Genomic DNA, 18146 nt, shown 5'->3' on the forward strand with positions numbered 1-18146 from the left:
TTACCAGATTCATTGCCAAGTACTAAATCCAATATGGTCTCTTCTCTAGTCGGCCTGTTCACATATTATATCAGGAATCCTTACTGGACGCACCAAAAAAAATTGCCCATCTAAACCTTTTGCACTAAGGAGGTGCCAGTCAATATTAAGGAAGATGATGTCAACTATTGCAACAACCTTGTTAGTTTTACAATTTTCTAAAATCTGTCTCCCAATCTGCTCCTCAATATCTCTGTTCTTATTCGGGGGTCTATAGAAAACTCCCAATACAAAGATTGCCCCTTTTTTTCTGACTCCTACCCACAGTACCTCAGTAGACAATTTCTGCACAACGTTCTCATTTTCTGCAACCTTTAGACTTTATCTGATTAGCAATACCATTTCTCCCACCTCTTTTACCTCCTTCCCTGTCCTTCTTGAAACATCGAAACCTTGGAACTTCTAGCAGCCCTTCCTGCCCTTGTGACAGCTAAGTCTCAGTAATGGCCACATTGTGTAGTTCCATGTACTGATCCATTTTCTTAGTCATCTCTCTTGTTCCTGATACAACTTACATAAATTTAACATTTACTGATATAGCTTAATGCATGGAAAATTATTAATGCAAGTGGTTTTGTTTCTATTTATTTAAAAAATCACATCTTGCTGTTTGGTGTCTCAAGGAAAGTAATATAACTGCTGCAGTAAATTTGAAATTTTTAATTTTGAAATTAAAATTGAATTTTTGAGTTAATAAAAAATAGACACATTCCAATCCATCCAACTGACTACAATTAAGCCCTATTCACTGCCTATTCTTCCTCACAATTTCTCTTCAAGTTGCATCTACTTTTATACCAATTGCTGTATCTTCTGACCTATCAATTTGGTCCAAAACCCCTGCCAGCCTAGTTTAAACCCTCACCAACAGCTTTTGCAAACCTGCTCACAAGGTTATTGGTCCTCCTGAAGTTCAGATGTATCCCATCCCTTCTGTACAGGTCATATCTCCTCCGGAAGCGATTACAATGATCCACAAATCTGAAACCCTGCACTCGTACCAATTCTTCAACCATACGTTCATCTGTCATATCATCTTATTCTTGTCCTCTCAGGCAAGTGGCACAGACAGCAATCTAGTGATTATTACCCTTGACACCTTTTCAGCTTCTTACCTCGCTTCCTATATTCCCTCTTCAGGATATCACTCCTTTTCCTAGCTGTTATTGGCAACACTATGTACCAAGACTTCTGGCTGCTCACATTCCCCTTTAAGAATGTTGTGTACACAATCTGAGACGTACCTAGGAGCAGCATACTATCTGAGATCTCTTTCACTCCTACAAAATCTCCTGTCTGTTCCTCTATTACCACCGCTCTCCTCTTCTCAACCCTTCCCTTCTGAGCCACGGAGCCAGATAGAATGCTAAAAACCTGATTGAAGTCGCTTTCTCCTGGCAGGCCACATCCCCCCCCCCCCCCCCCCCCCCCAAACAATGTCCAAAGTGGCATGCTTATTATTGAGGGGAATGGCCAGAGGAATACTCTACACTATCTGCTTATACCCTTCCTGCCCCTTGACAGTCACTCAGCTCCCTGCCTCCTGGAACTTGGGTGTGACCGCCTGCCTGTAGCTCCTATTTATGATCTCCTCATTCCCCAAATGAGCTGTAGGGCATGCAGCTCCAAATTCAGTTCTCTGACATGGTGTGTAAAGAGCTGCGGCCAGGGGCACTTCTCACAGACGTAGCAATCAGGGTGACTAGTGGTCCCCCAGATCTCCCAAATCTTGAAGGAGCACACTACTGCCTTGGGATCCATTTCTCTTCTCTACCTGGGGACTAATAAAGAAAAACTTGACAAAAACCTCAATCAAACCTGCCTCTTCTTGTCAAAACCTCTTGAACTATATCCCCTCATTCAACGCTGTCCCACTCCCACAGTACCCGCTCTGCTTAAACCTAATTATTTATTGGCCTTTGCCAATTGTCTGATAACCCAAGCATTCTTACGCTCTGCAGAAAGTCCTAATCTGCCCCACTTGCTTTTTAAATCTGGCACTACTCACCACAAGTAACAGCTCTTGTGCTCCCAAGCTCTGGTAAGGTTTCATTGCCTCTGCTGCCAATTTCCACCTGGCTGTCACTTTCACATACCCATTGTTGACTCATACTATCCCTTTCTCAACCTCTAGATCAGGGATTCCCAACTTGGATCCCTCAGATAATGGTAGGTGTGCATGGCACCATCAGGCATATCCTCTTCACCAACCCTTTCAACTTTCTAAGGGGAGTATACCTACCCTGATTTCTTGGTTCATTTTTGCAGTTCTACCAATATCCTTTCCCTTTCTCACAGTAGCTATCATGCACGATACATGATACCCACCCTTTATTACATTCCTAGCATCCAAATGAAGCTGTGAGTCATTTGTTTTATTTCAGAATTAGTAGACTCCATTTGGGACTAACAATGCTATCTTCCCTTCATTAGAAAACCCAATACATATTACAAAACTGTGTGCTTTGCAAACTGGTTAAGAAGAGTGTAAGCATGATTTCAACTTTCCATCCCACTCCAACCTCTGCCTTTGTTTGCCCTCTTATTCTTCCAATGAAATCCAACATAAACCAGAGGAATAGCATCCAATCTCTTGTTTTGATGCTTTATGGGACTTGATGTTGAGCATCGGTTTCCTGGTTTGTCGCAGCATTGGCCAGTTCTGTAGCATTGACTCTATCTCTCTCTGTTGTCTGATTTAGAGTATTTGCAGCATTTTTTGCATTGAGAGAGACAAAAGACTGCAGATTCTGGAATCTGGGAGAACTCAGCATTTTGAGTAGCATTTGTGGGGTTGGAAGGAATTGGCAACATTTCAAGTTGAAACTTTGCATCAGGACTAAGTGGGATAGCTAGTATAAAGAGGAGAGGGGAAGGGTTGAGACTGGAGTCAAGGTCATTGGTGAATCAGTCAGGTTTATTATCACTGTAAAATGTCATGAAATTTGCTGTTTTGCAGTGGTAGAGTGCAAGACATAAATTACTGCAAGATGAATAATGGGGGTGTTCATGGACTATTCAGAACTCTCATGCATGGTGGGGAGGATGGAGAAGCTGTTATTAATGTTAAGTGGGTGTCTTCAGTGGTAGCAATGTGGATTGATGAGTGTCTTTAATGATGGAGGCGGCCTTCTTGAAGCACCAGTCCTTGAATATGTCCTTGTTGGAGGAGAGGGTTGTGCCTGTCATGTGGAACTGGCTGAACCTTCTGCAGTCTCTTGTCCTATACATTGGTGGCTCCATATCAGGCTGTGATACAACCACTCAGAATGCCTTCAACTATATTTACCTCAGGTGACTGGTTCATGTTTGTTATCTAATGAATGAGGGTATTTGAAGGCTACTTGTTGCAACATACATTGCATGCTTACCACTGCAAATGATATTGAATTTAAAGGCTTTCAGGAATAGTAAGTATATGATGGAATAGTTACATTGTTTAAGGATCAGTTATAATTAATGGAGGTTGATGAATGTTATCAGAGAGTCCCACAGTGAAGCTGACTAATATAATTTACCACTTTGGTGATGTTTCATACATAAAACTTGAGCTTGTCCATTTTTTGCATTTATGGCTTTAAATTTTTGTTGATTTTGGTGTAATTTAAAAATGTCAATTGTATTAAATAAGAGCTAGAAGCAGTTACTGGAACGCCTCTGCAATGAATTATGATGTCTACATGTAGTGTTTTCATCAACTTTGAGACATCTTTTTGAGTGTCATTTCCAAAGACATACTTGTGGGTTGCAATCCCAGTAATGCATAAATAATTGCAGTGCAGTCAAATGATTGGTTTTGGGATTCTTCACAATTTGGCATAATACCAGGCGGCCTTTATTTCTGCTCTTATTTCTGGAAAAGTGAGTCATTCAATCCTAAACTAAATACTTGTTCTTAGTAATACCTTGTAAAGCCCTGCTGAGTCAAGTGGTAAGTTCTAGTTAATCCTCGCATGCTTCGACAAACACTTAATGCTCTGTTTTGTTAAGTTACCAGATGCTTTGGATTTATCCGTAGTCATATTTTCCCAAAATATTTGGTTAATAGCCTCAACCTTTCCTCAAATTGAAACTGTAAATTTTTATGAAGTACATATTCCTTTCCTCTGCTTGAGTGAGTTCACGTAACCTCAATTGAATTCTGATAGCCAGTAGAAGCTACACAATGCCTTTATTTGACTAATCTACCTTTTCCTGCCTTGGTAAGCTTAAGTTTTATAATGTTCTGCTCTTGCTTCCATTATCACCATTGCTTTGCACTTTCCCTCATTGTTCCACACTCGGTGACCTCAATTTGCTCCTCGTGCCCTTGGACAGTTAGCTGTGTTTTTTTTGTAGATTTATCCTTTATCCTTTCTATTGCACCTTTAGAAAACTAATGTGCATTCAAAGACCTGTATTCAACAATTCAGGAACAGCTTCTTCCTCTCCACTATCGGATTTTGGAATGATCCATTAACATTGAATATTACCTTATTATTCCTTTACACTGTTATTTTTGTAACTTGCATTGAACTGCTGCCACAAAACAACAAATTTCACCTTGTACGTCAGTGATAATAAATTTGATTCTGTTTGTGAGGAACATGCTGGCATAAGACCAACTTCCCTGTTTGTGCTTATGATTTCTAACTCTATTTCCAAACATTTCTATTGCACAGAGATCATCTGTGCTTGTCAGTGTCTGTCTTGCATCAAGTGATGTCACACATTCTCTGCTAACGACAACCTAATTGCCAGATTCTTTGTTTTTGATATCTTTTATCAACTCTGTTCCCTTATCATTAACTGCAGCCTGTGCACCAGTTTAGGCATTTTGAGCATTCTTTCAACCAGAAAAAAAATCCTTAAACTCCAAATTTTGACTATTTGTCTAATTTTTGATTTTTTTTCATTGTGGTTGGGGGTGGGAGTTGGAAATTTAGGCATTACTATCAAGACTAGCATTATTAACTCTCTCTAATTCACCTTGAACAGATTTGAGATGCATTAGTCTTTCTGCTGAAAATACACCCTTAGTATTCTTTTGGGGGTGGGTATGCAATATTTAGAATCAGTAAAGGTGAAGGAAAGACTGTGTTTCCAAGTCAGGATAGTGTATGATATTCAGTGGACAGGCAACTGGTGGTTTTCACATTATGTTGTTAACCAGAAAGATTTGACTTGTCTTTCTTCTAAGCTGTGCACTGAGTAGGCCATTTGGAAATTGTTACTGAAATAGATTAGGGTGGTACTGGGCATTGGCTTATTCTTGAAGCTTAAAGCATGAACCTCTGTTATCACATTGTTGCAAAGGCAGTAGAAAGAGTGAGAATATTACGAATGTTCCTCCTGCCAATTTAGACCTTCCATGGAAGTCATGAGGGATAGAATCTGATCAAGGAAAAACCATTTGGACCTAAAGTTCAATTTTATTGTCATTCAACCATACACAAGTATACAGCTAAACAAAGCAATGTTCCTCTGGATCATGGTGCAAAACACAGTACATACAGCGGTGCTACAAAGTTTGTGAACCCTGTAGAATTTTCTCTATTTCTGCATAAATATGACTTAAAATGTGATCAGATCTTCTCACACACACACACACACACACACACACACACACACACACACACACACGCACGCACGCACGCACGCACGCACGCACGCACGCACGCACGCACGCACGCACGCACGCACCCCGGTCAAAATTTCTGTTACTGTGAGTAGTTAAGTGAGTAGAAGATGAACTGATCTCCAAAAGCCATAGTTAAAGATGAAACATTCTTTTCAACATTTTAAGCAAGATTAGTGTATTATTTTTGTTTTGTACAATTTTAGGGTGAAAATAGGAAAGGAGCACCATGCAAAAGTTTGGGCACCCCAAGAGATTTGAGCTCTCAGATAACTTTTACCAAGGTCTCAGACCTTAATTAGCTTGTTAGGGCTATGGCTTGTTCACAGTCATCATTAGGAAAGGCCAGGTGATGCAAATTTCAAAGCTTTATAAATACTCTGACTCCTCAAACCTTGTCCCAACAATCAGCAGCCGTAGGCTCCTCTAAGCAGCTGTCTAGCACCCTGAAAATTAAAATAAATGATGCCCACAAAGCAGGAGAAGGCTATAAGAAGATAGCAAAGTGTTTTCAGGTAGCCGTTTCCTCAGTTCGTAATGTAATTAAGAAATGGCAATTAACAGGAACAGTGGAGGTCAAGTTGAGGTCTGGAAGACCAAGAAAACTTCCCGAGAGAACTGCTCGTAGGATTGCTAGAAAGGCAAATCAAAACCCCCGTTTGACTGCAGACGACCTTCAGGAAGATTTAGCAGACTCTGGAGTGGTGGTGCACTGTTCTACTGTGCAGCGACACCTGCACAAATATGACCTTCATGGAAGAGTCATCAAAAGAAAACCTTTCCTGCGTCCTCACCACAAAATTCAGCATCAGAAGTTTGCAAAGGAACATCTAAACAAGCCTGATGTATTTTGGAAACAAGTCCTGTGGACTGATGAAGTTAAATAGAATTTATTGGCTGCAATGACCAAAGGAATGTTTGGAGAAAAAAAGGGTGCAGAATTTCATGAAAAGAACATCTCTCCAACTGTTAAGCACGGGGATGGATCGATCATGCTTTGGGCTTGTGTTGCAGCCAGTGGCACTGGGAACATTTGCTAGTAGAGGGAAAAATTAATTCAGTTAAATACCAGCAAATTCTGGAAGTAAACATCACACCGTCTGTAAAAAAAAAAGCTGAAGATGAAAAGAGGATGGCTTCTACAACAGGATAATTATCCTAAACACACCTCAAAATCCACAATGGACTACCCTCAAGAGGCGCAAGCTGAAGGTTTTGCCATGGCCCTCACAGTCCCCTGACCTAAACATCATCGAAAATCTGTGGATAGATCTCAAAAGAGCAGTGCATGCAAGTCTGCCCAAGAATCTCACAGAACTAGAAGTCTTTTGCAAGGAAGAATGGACGAAAATATCCCAAACAAGAATTGAAAGACTCTTAGCTGGCTACAGAAAGTGTTTGCAAGCTGTGATACTTGCCAAAGGGGGTGTTACTAAGTACTGACCATGCAGGGTGCCCAAATTTTTGCTTCGGACCTTTTTCCTTTTTTGTTATTTTGAAACTGTAAAAGATGGAAATAAAAAAGTAATCTTGTTTAGATATATATACATTCATTCCTTGGTCTTACTGATGTTCTTTTGACACCACTTAACCAGCTGACCTCAAGTTCAAATTGAGTTTATTGTTATTCAACTGTACACATGTATACCACCAAGTGAAACAACATCCGATCAAGGGGCATAATACAGTGCATATAACTCACACACAATACATAAAGTAATATTTCAAATAAATTAACATAGTACATATAACTTACATAACACGTTAATATTCCAAATAAATTAACAAATAATAAGGTGCATAGATGACACAAGTCAAAAAGTAAACAGTATAACGCTAGTGGTGCCTCATATGTGATGACATCTAATGATGAGATTCTTCTGGTGGCAGGGAGTTCAGTAGTATCCTACCAGTTCTTGTTATAATTCTTTCTCACTCCTGTGTGCCTCCTTGTCACCATCTGAAATTCTGTCAACAGTGGTTGTGCCATTGACACAATTTTATAGATGTTGTTTAAGCTGTGCCTAGCCACACAGTTGCGGGTCTAGAGAGAGTAGAGAAATGGGCTAAGCATGGATCCCTGAGGAGCACCGGTGTTACCTGTTAGCGTGAGGGTTTTATTTCCACTGACTGTGGTCTCCTGATGAGGAAATTAAGAATCCAGTTGCAGAGGGATGTACAGAGACTTAGGTTTTAAATCTTGTTGATTAGAACTGAGGATATGTAGGTGTTGAATGCTGAGCTGTAATCAATAAACAACAGCCTGACATACAGGTATTGCTGTAGTCCAAGGCTAACTGGGGATCTGATTTCCCATTTAGTATTTCTGAATCAAGGTTAGCCTTTAATGAATATCATTTTGCTAGAAATTTTAGAGAATTCAGAATTTTGTGAAACAGAACTTTGTACTCTAGGAGTGCTGGAAACCATGAGTGCTTAATGCTGCAGCCTTCATCGGGTTTTGGTTTTGTTTGTATATACTCAGATCATCTTTGCAATCTCTTATCTGCTTGTCTCGTGCTCTAGAATATTCTAGTTCGTCATTTTTTTTAAGATCAGAAGTGGCCGATCTTACACTAACTTTTTTCCTATACTGATATCCTATATTATTGTCATAGTTAATCTATACAGTTCATGTCCCCTGGTAATGTCTATCCCAATCCATGGCACTCATTGTTACACAACTAAATTGGATATTCAATTCTCTGTCCTCCTTCTGTCATTAAAGTATATAGTAAAAAGCAGCTTATCTATTGTACTTGAAACTGCAGATGGCTTACAGATTACTTGATTTGCTGCATTCTAAAAATAGAATTACCAATTGAATAGTTACCAATTAGGGCAACTTGGCTCAAGCTGAAGTTTCAAAATGGGATCAGTAAAATAATGTAGTTCTATTATAACTGGAAAGATTGTCAAGGTCATGAGCTTTGATATCAGGACAAATGATCTCTGAAACATTTCCAGTATTTCAGTAATAGGATAGAGCATGCGGAACATGCTGTGAAACAGAATTAACTTTTCAATGCTTTACGTGGAGATACAAATTCTGAAAGGTTTGCTGGGCTGATTTTGTTGAAATACAGGCTGTAGAAAGCTTGGTTTGAATCAAAATAAAATTAATGATTGGTCATTAAGATTTGTCACTTTTATCTTGACTTGAAGATTAAATTCTTTTGTATGTGGCTACGTTTATCCTGCTGCAGATACTTGGGAGCCAGGTGTGCAGCTTTGATAATGTCTGAATTGATAAATCTATGGAGCTATTTGAAATGATTGAAAGTGACAAGCAGTTTATCAGTGAAACAAAGGTAGTTGTTATGTATCTTGTCATTGAATTAAAAGAATAGGTTAGGTTTACATTGTCAAATATTTCAACGTGTTTAATTGCAGGCAAGTTATTAGTGAGAGGACAAGCTTAAAGAGAATGATTTCAAAGTTCCCTGCTTTAGCTTCTCCTTCAGTGGTTCTGAATATTAATCCCAGTCCAAGAGATGCCTCTAACGTTTTTAGTTTCTGAATGACACTGCTGCTAATGACATTCCACATATGTTGTGGTATATTTTTGAGCAGCGGACACATTTTGAATTGGCCACCATCTTTGTTTCACCTGGTTGTCATGGTGACAAATCATCCAGCTTGGCATGTGGTCAGGCTACTGACTTTAAATACACTGTGGTATGGTTATAGATCCTGTACCTTCCTACGTATACAAGAGTAATTAGAGGGTTTAACAACTGCTCATACAATGTAGCCATTCTTTAAGAGCATTAATTTTAATCTTGGAATAACCACCCCTTTCTTACATCAACCAGTGATATAGCTTGTCACGTACAGAATAACCTGCTGTTATCCTTTAGATGGGAGCGTGCCTCATCAAATTGAAAACAATTACTGCTTGTTTGCCTTATTGGAGCTTGCATGGTATGTGGAAGATATAATTTAAGGATTTAAGTACAGCTGTAAATGGCACTTTAAATCCGTAATATTTTACTTGAGAAATACGAATTTTAGCATAGTTTTGAGCTCAAAAATTTCAAGTTGCTATTTTATTTGGTATCCTTTGATTGGTATGCGTAGAGACATTGTTTAATGTGTTTTTGGTTTTTGAGTACACATGCATAACTTTGTATTTATCTTAACTGCAAGTATTTGAAAACTAGTCTATTGCATTGATTAAGCTGAATAAATGGAAAATAGGATTTAAATTTAGTTCTATACTTGAAGATGTGACTTGATTTTACTCTAGTTTAAATCTTGATTTTTTCCCCCCAGAGTTTAAAAAATCCATATTTGGAAAGATAACTATTAAAAACTGTAACTTCCCATTTAATAGAACATTTAAGGAATCAGAGGTATCTGCACAGGAGGATATGCAGTGGCACAGATAGAGTTGATAGGAAATGGGTGTTCGAGAAATGATTTAGTTTTGTAGTCCTAACAAGGCTTTATTATCATATTTTCTTGCAAATAGTTTGGATGATTTTCAGCTATAATTAACAGATTTTTAACCAAAATAAACTTTATTCATAATTTTAAAAATATGTACTAGAATAAACCATGCAATTCTATTATTAGATTCATTGACAAAGCATTGCATAGAGTTCAATTCTATTTCTCAAACCATGCAAATCTTAAATCAGTCCTACCTAAATTCCACCAGCATGTTGATTTTGTGATCAGAAAATACACTAGACATGACTTAAACTAACATAGCAGGTGCTTATAAAGCAGTCCCTCTACAGGGCACTTATCTGTAATGTTAATTCTAGCATACAAACCAGTGATCAAACCAGTTCTAAAGGTGGTGAAAACTTGGCCTGAAGTTGCAGGACTGCTTTGATAATATGAACTGGAGGCTGCTACCTATGAAACCACGTTAACATTGAGAAATATCTGGATTCTGTGACCAGCTATATAGAGACGTGTACTGAGGATGTTGCAGGCAAGAAAGACATCTAGATGAGGGCAAGTCAGAAGCCGTGGTTTACTGTAGAGGTCCGTGCGTGGCTGAGGGATTGTGGTGCTGCCTTTAGATGGGGGATGCGGCAGCTCTTAAGGAAGCAAGAGGTGTGCTTTTCTGCTCCATCAGAAAGGTGAAATGGGAGCATTCTCAGAGAATTTACAGCCCCTTCTGCGATACCAAGGATGTGAGGCACATGTGGCAGGGAACTCAGAGGATTACAGACTATAAGTCTACTCTGTGCGTCAGTGACCAGAAAGTTTCACTCCCTGAGAGGTTGAATGTCTTCTCCACTTGGTTTGATGCACAGAATGACGTGCTGGCAAGGACGACACCCCTCTTGCCAGGGAAGCAGACACTCCGTCAGGCTGAAGCTGAGCTGTGGAAGACCTGGCAAGAGTCAACCTATGCAAAGCTGCGGGGCCTGATAATATACCAGGTTGGGTTCTGAAAAACTGTGCAGCCCAGCTAATGGAGGTGCTGATGGACGTATTCATTGTCTTTCTGGAGCAGTCCATTGACCCCTTGGTTATCAAGGTGGCAACCATTATTCCAGTGCCAAAAAAGGTGACAGTAACCTGTCTAAATGACTGTTGTCCGGAGGCATTAACTTCAACCAACATGAAGTGCTTTGCACAGTTGGTCACGTGTGTTATGTGTACTACTGTGCTTTACACCTTGGTTTGGAGAAATGTGTTGTTTCTCTATGATATATGATTTTATATATATGTTACATATATGTATATAGTTAAATGACAAACTTGTCTGGATCAATATTTTTGAATGGCAGTGGTCAGTCTTGTTCGTTATTTTTATTCCTTTTATACATTCTGCGGATGTGGCACATGTTAAGTTTCGTATGAGGTGAAACTCGTCTTCTCAATGTGCTGCACCAAACAATCATTCTTGGTCTACATCTCATTATCTACTGTTAATTTGGTAAAATTTGTCTTGGGTCATTTACAAAGCATGAAGTTAGTTGAAAGAACAGCTGCATTTTGAGTGCTTACTTATTGAATCCTACTTTTGATCCAGCCTTTTAGATGACTGACATAATCACTGACATGGTTCTTGCCTTTTATGTAGGAGTTGTAGACTGTTTAATGCAACATTCAAACTGAAACAGGATTATACTGTACAAGTAAAGCATTTAGAAAATTCTTGAATGAATTTGGGAACGTTTTGAGAAGACCATTTCTTGAAATGTTCCCACATTCATCTAATGGGCTAATAGGTACTATTTCATGGTTAAGGTCAGAATTTTTCACTTAATGTGATGGCACTTGAGAAATTTGTGGTTGAGTAATTAGTCTAGATTCACACAACTCCCTGGTCTGGATTTTTTTGTTAGTAAACATACATATTGCATTTGAATAGTAGCAATCTATTAACCCAAATATTAATGAACAAAAGTTTATTAAACCTTAACTCTCAGTTTCATTTCTTTTGAAGTTTGTTACATAAAAAATTTTAAAAGTGCAGAATTGATCAATTCTCAAATCGGGACTATGAGAACTCCAATTTGTCCTTTGTTTATTATAGATTGTTAGCTAGGTACTACAGTTAAATTTACAGAAAAAAGTACAGGGTGTAGTTGTTGGCTCAGTGCTATTTTGTCACTGTAGAATACAGTTGTATAACATTTAAACTGTCTATTAATTATCTCCCTTCATATACTGATGTTGGTTTTCCCCAATATCATTTTTTATTTCCCTGATATCTGAGTTGGATTTAATGTCTGCCATGTTGAATGATATTGTTAGAAATGCTATCTTCCTATTTCTTGTCATCTTAGTAACATGCTTTGACATGATTTAATTTAAACTTCTGTAGGAAGTCTTTGTAAGTTTAACATGGATGCTACTTGTTATTTTTTAAAACAGGTTCATTTTTGACATAGATTGTGTATCATGATCAGAAAAGATCTGCAAATATTTTGCTGGCAAATTTAATTTTATTTCAATTTTATGTACTTGTCACCATTTAGGTTCTAATTTGTTTCGTTACTTGTTGAAAATAGAAAATTGACTGCAACAGCCCAACAGATTATTTACAGGCTGTTATGCAGCAAGACTTGTTGGGGCTCTTGGTGAACAGGGTAAAGGTGTTTAATCAAACAATTAGATTGAATCTGATATAATCTAAATCTGAAAGTGCAAGTTGGAATAATATGTTTGCTATATACTATACAGAGAGCAAAACTGGGAAAGAAAGGTATGATAAAAAGAGGTAAAATACAGAAGTTTCAATCAAAACACATTGAGGTATATAGTCCTTGATTTACAAATATTAGATTTATGAATTGCTACTCAAATGATTTTGACTCTGGAGGTTCTTTGATTTATATTAAAAAAACACAAAATTTTCATAATGCATTTGGTCCACTTCTGATTTATGAAATTTGTTCAACAAGATGGTTTTCAGGAATGGAATCCATTTGTAAATGGAAGAATGGCTGTAGAATTATAATGTCATCAAATTCAGTTATTAGAGTGCAAGCTTGAAGTTTATTTAACATTTATTAGAATAGTTATCTTTGTGGAAGAGCAAGGAAAATCAAAGAGCAGCTCGTGATTTCTCTCATCAATTACACTATAGAAATTGTGGCTTTGTATAATTCATGGTGAATGGTGGGTGGCCCTAACTTTTTAATTCCTCAACTGCAGAGGGTGTTTGGTTTGCATTTGTTTTTAAATTGTTATGTACTCTGACTGAATTTAATCCTTAATTTGAACATAGAATATTTTTTTTTATAAAAAAACCTTGAATCTAAGTTTTTTTGCATCCCTGCTTAGGTTTATTTTCCTGTACCCAGTCACCTCACACCTGAATTTTGGTGATTTGTGGCTTTAATGACTTTTTATCCCGTGCTTTACCATTGCTGTAGAGGCTTTTAGTAAAGCTAATTAAAATTTGAAAATGAGTAGCTGACATCAGTAACATGAGAAAACCTACGGATGCTGGAAATCCAAGGGAAAACACACAAAATGCTGGAGAAATTCAGCAGGTCACGCAGCATCCACAGAAATGAATAAGCAGTCAACGTTTAAGGCTGAGACCCTTCATCAGGACTGGGAAAAAAAGATGAGAAGTCGGAGCAAGACATCTCTGATTGGTGCTTAGTCCCCAAAATCAATAGATTAGACAATCTGTTCATTAATAAATTGATGTTAATGGGATGAAGTTGTGTGCAATTGTCAGGTGTTTCCAACATAGCAACTAAGACCAAACATCAAAGTTGCCTAAGATGCTGTAGTATTGCAAGTAGTTTTTTTTGCAGGATCTGTGCACAGTTTAATTGTAGCCTTTATGTTATAGATAGTCCCCATTCTCCATAAGCACAAGTTTTCCATGATCTTTTTCCACTGTTTTTAGAATACAAGTCTTTTGAGCAAAGATCTGTTTGGAATGTTTCATGTTTTACTGATAAGGTCATTTGTAACCTATGTGGGAAGGAGTTTCTAGTTCTTCAACCTACTGGCAGACTAACATCTCCAAGAGTTTTGGATCACTTTTAATTTTCTTTCCCTTTTTTTTGTAAGTTTGAGTCCTTGATGGAATTATTATGCAAGCTGCATTCTGGTACCCTTGCTGAGCAGTTCCTGGTCAAGTGTAAGCATTGACCGTGAACATTGGCATCCTATTTTAAACTGGGAATGATCACAAATTCTTAATTATTTCTTTAGCAAATATCAGCAGGTTGCCCATATTAGTAATGTTTTCTCTACATCGGTTATGAGCAGGAGTCCAAGTCCTAATTTCCTCTTACTGACCTTGTATTAAAAACATAAATCTGATGTTTTGCTCACTTTCTGTGTGACATTTAGTTAGGTCAGTTTGAGAAAGAACTTGAACAATGACTTGAATCTTGACACTCTGTGTTTTGATGATTATAATTGAATTAAATGGACCAAGAAACTGAAAGCATGTTGGTAATTTGTTCTTTTAATAATATGTTTCGCACATTTCTATTATCAAATAGTGGTTGAACATTACTTAAAACCCAGATAATTCCCTTCACAGAAGATTGTAGAATAGCTTCACTGGAACATTGCATTTCAAACAAAATTGTAAAGCTAATCAGTTGAGGATACTGTGCCATGCCATGTTTGAATTAGATACTAACATTATTTTATTCGTTGCTAAGATGTGGATTGATTTTAAGCAGTTATGGCCTGCCTTGGTTGCCCATGAGAATGTGTTGAGCGATGCTCATGGCAAGCTTTTGCAAAATTTTTTATGAATTATGCTGCTCAGTGGTTGTCTTTGTCTCACAGGATGATGCATGAGCCAAACAAATTCCCTAAATGCTAAAATTGTCATGATGTTATTCTGAAGCTCTTTAGTATTAACTATCTGATATCATTTTCCAAGAATGTTTCTCTTAGCTTAGTTGTATTCTTAAATTGCCGTTCACAGTATTTGTTTTTGAGATTGAAATGCGTGCCCCATTCCAATTGAAGATGCCAATCATGCTTGAATATATTTTTACATTTCTAATACAGTTAATAAATTGATCAAAACTGAACAGTCTGTCATCTATTCCCAGTTATACTTTACTCAATAATTGTAAACTTGACTGAATCTTGGCAGTTTTATCTTTGAGCAAATTCTCTTGTCATTGATGGTTTACATATTATTTGTTGAAACTTGGTGGCCTTGGGTAATAAATGTGATTTTCTTTACACCAGAGTCACACTCATTGTGGCCCAGTTTTTAATTTTGAATGAACATTTTCCTTTTTTTGTCAGATGTAAACTTGTGCTATAGGTCACATTTTCAATGTTAACTGCAGAATATTTCTCTTTAATCTTGTTATCAAATTCATTGGATAAAGGGAAGAGAATTCATGCTGATGAATTCTTGGATAAGCAGCATATTATTCTACTTACTTGGCATTTTGTGTCCCATTACACTGTTTTAAATGGTGTATGTAGTCTTGTGCAACTAGGTATTTTTTAAAAAATACTTGCCATATAACCATTGTCCTTAATAGCTTCTGGACTTCATGTCTTCCATATTTGCCTCCGAATTTGTACAACAGTTTATTGATTATCCATTGAGCTAATAAAATGAACGTTGGTCTGTTATGCGTGCGCTCTCTCTCTCCCTCCCTCCCTCTCTCCCCTCCCCTCCCTCTCCCCCTCTCTCCCCTCCCCTCCCTCTCCCCCTCTCTCTCCCTCTCTCTCCCTCTCCCTCTCTCCCTCTCCCCCTCTTCTGTTCACTAAGTTTCTTCACAACCCTGGGGTGCCAAATTAGTTAAACTTGTTTAGTTGGAGTCCTGGCTATCATTCAATATCCAAGCTTTTCACTTCTATTTTCACTTTTTTTCCTATATTTGTTTTGTACGCCTTTCCTTTTGCATTGTGATATTTCCCAACCCTCAGCCTGTGCTCTCCTTCTAGACTTGGCAATCTCCTTTTTCTGATCCTTTGAATCTCTTTTGGCATTCACTAAAAGCTCTGCCTCCTCATTATCACTGATCTTGCCAGCTGTATCCTGTTCTTGTCAGTCTTCAAGCCCAGCTCACCCTGAGGCTAATTGTGCCCATTTCCTTCTCATCCGGTTGTTTGCTTTCATTGCTGACCCTGTGGATTCTACAAGTGGTCAAAGTCTCTCTTCTTTCTCCACAACGTTTGTTGAATTGTGAGCTATTATTTTGACATCGTTTGACAGATGATAGGTGATTGCATGATTGTTCTGTCATTAGTGCAAGACATGGCTGAAAGATGCTGATATCTAACCTACCAGAACGAGCTTGCGCACGTCATATATCTTTCATTTACATACATATCTCCCATTTCACTGTCACATTTAAAAAATCTCAACTGTTCATATTTGATACCCTGGACCTCATTCAAACCATTGATTTCTCTCATCTCCTGGCCTTTGGCTCCTCATCATTATTGAAAACATAGTGACTCAAACTGATGCAGGGATAAATGGTTTGGCCATATGGTGGCAGACTTGACTGAACCACATAACAAACTACTCAACTTAGGTTTGCATTTCTGATTTGAAAATTGTTTGGGTATGAACAGTTCAGGGGAATGCTGAACTTGCTTTAACCTGGAAAGAACCTGTACCTGCAAAATCTGGCAGTTATTTTTAGATATATAATTTTATTGCAAAGGCCAATTTTTTTATTACAATTAATGATGATTCATCCTTTATGCTAGTTCAAATAATCTAGATAATGTTGAGAATAGCTTTTTCATTTTCAATAAAATTTATTGCACAATATTTTAATACAAGACATGACATTCCATTTACCTAGCATGCTATCATTTTTGCTTCATATACATTCCTTGACCAGAGTCTTGACCAAGGGTTTTTAAACACAGATTCAAGCCCTTCAGTGTGTAAAGAAAGCAGTCCATTCCCATTGACCCTTTGTGGTAGCTGCATCAAACATTCTTTGATAATGTGGTCCTGTAACTTTAGAAGATGCCATTCTTTGGTATTCTGTCATGCACAGGTCCTTGTTTTGAAAGACATGAGATCTGTACAGACCAGAGGCGGGTTTTCACTGGATTGGCCTTTCGATTATTTGTCACTATGCTTGTCCTCAGAAGCAGTGCAATTCCTTTGCTCTGCTGCAAGCCCGGGGGAATCTTCCCAAGGACCACTTCACTTCTAACTTCATTGCTCCTTTTTTAATTCCTTGTGTTCTTCTCTGTGGCTGTTTTGAGAACCAAACGGTACATTTAATGGCTTATCTACCTTGTTTTTTTTGTTGCTATTTAAACTCGCGAGTTAACCATTTGACTATATTCTGGAAAAAAAATACTCAACTCAAGTTCAAAAATTTGCTGCTGCTTTCTAAAATTGGTCATCTTAAATACAAAATCTAAGTATTTAGATTTGAGGTGGAAAATAAAATTATAAGTACAACTAAGTTAAGAACAATCAATTTCAATCAAATAGCCTTCAATGAAAAATGTTGTAAGCCGAAAGGAATGGACATTCAACATTGATCCATAAAGGGAAGGTCATACTGTTCTATCTCCCAGCACTTCAATGTATATAAATAAATATTTGGCACTCCAAACCTTTGCTGTCAATTATAAATTTGACTTGTGATGAACTGGACAAACTGACATTAAGACACATGAGCAGAATCAGGCCATTGGCCAATTGATTCCGCTCTGCCATTTCATCAAGGCTGATTTATTATCCCTCTCAACCCCATTCTCCTGCCTTCTCCCCATAACCTCTGACACCCTAACTAATCAAGAAATTATCAACCTCTGCTTCAAAGATACTCAATGACTTTGCCTCCCTCTACCATCAATGGCAAAGAATTCTACAAATTCACCACCCTCTGGCTAAAGAAATTCTTCCTCACCTGTGTTCTAAATGGAGGCAATTCTGTTGTGAAGCTGTACTCTCTGGTCCAAGACTTGCCCACTATGGGAAACATCATCACTTTGTCTAGGCTTCTCAATATTAGATTGTTTCTATTGAGATTCCTTCCTCCTCCTGCTAAAACTTCGACATGAATGCTAACGTTGTATTTGCCTTTCT

At 37.9% G+C, this 18146-nt stretch overlaps 1 protein-coding gene across 5 annotated transcripts in view; it reads left to right on the top strand.

Annotated features, from left to right (window-relative positions):
• Positions 1-18146, top strand: part of eps8a (EGFR pathway substrate 8a, signaling adaptor) — a 216787-nt gene that overhangs the window by 43395 nt on the left and 155246 nt on the right. The window contains exon 1 of one of the 5 annotated variants that reach the window (XM_073066196.1): positions 9562-9580. The exons of the other annotated variants lie outside the window; for them this stretch is intronic. The gene's annotated coding sequence lies outside the window, so the exon portion shown is untranslated. Of the gene's footprint in view, positions 1-9561; positions 9581-18146 lie in introns of those variants that run through there. 5 annotated transcript variants of the gene reach the window in all.

Source organism: Hemitrygon akajei, chromosome 14 (assembly GCF_048418815.1).
Source record: "Hemitrygon akajei chromosome 14, sHemAka1.3, whole genome shotgun sequence".
In the NCBI taxonomy this organism is placed as follows: domain Eukaryota; kingdom Metazoa; phylum Chordata; class Chondrichthyes; order Myliobatiformes; family Dasyatidae; genus Hemitrygon; species Hemitrygon akajei.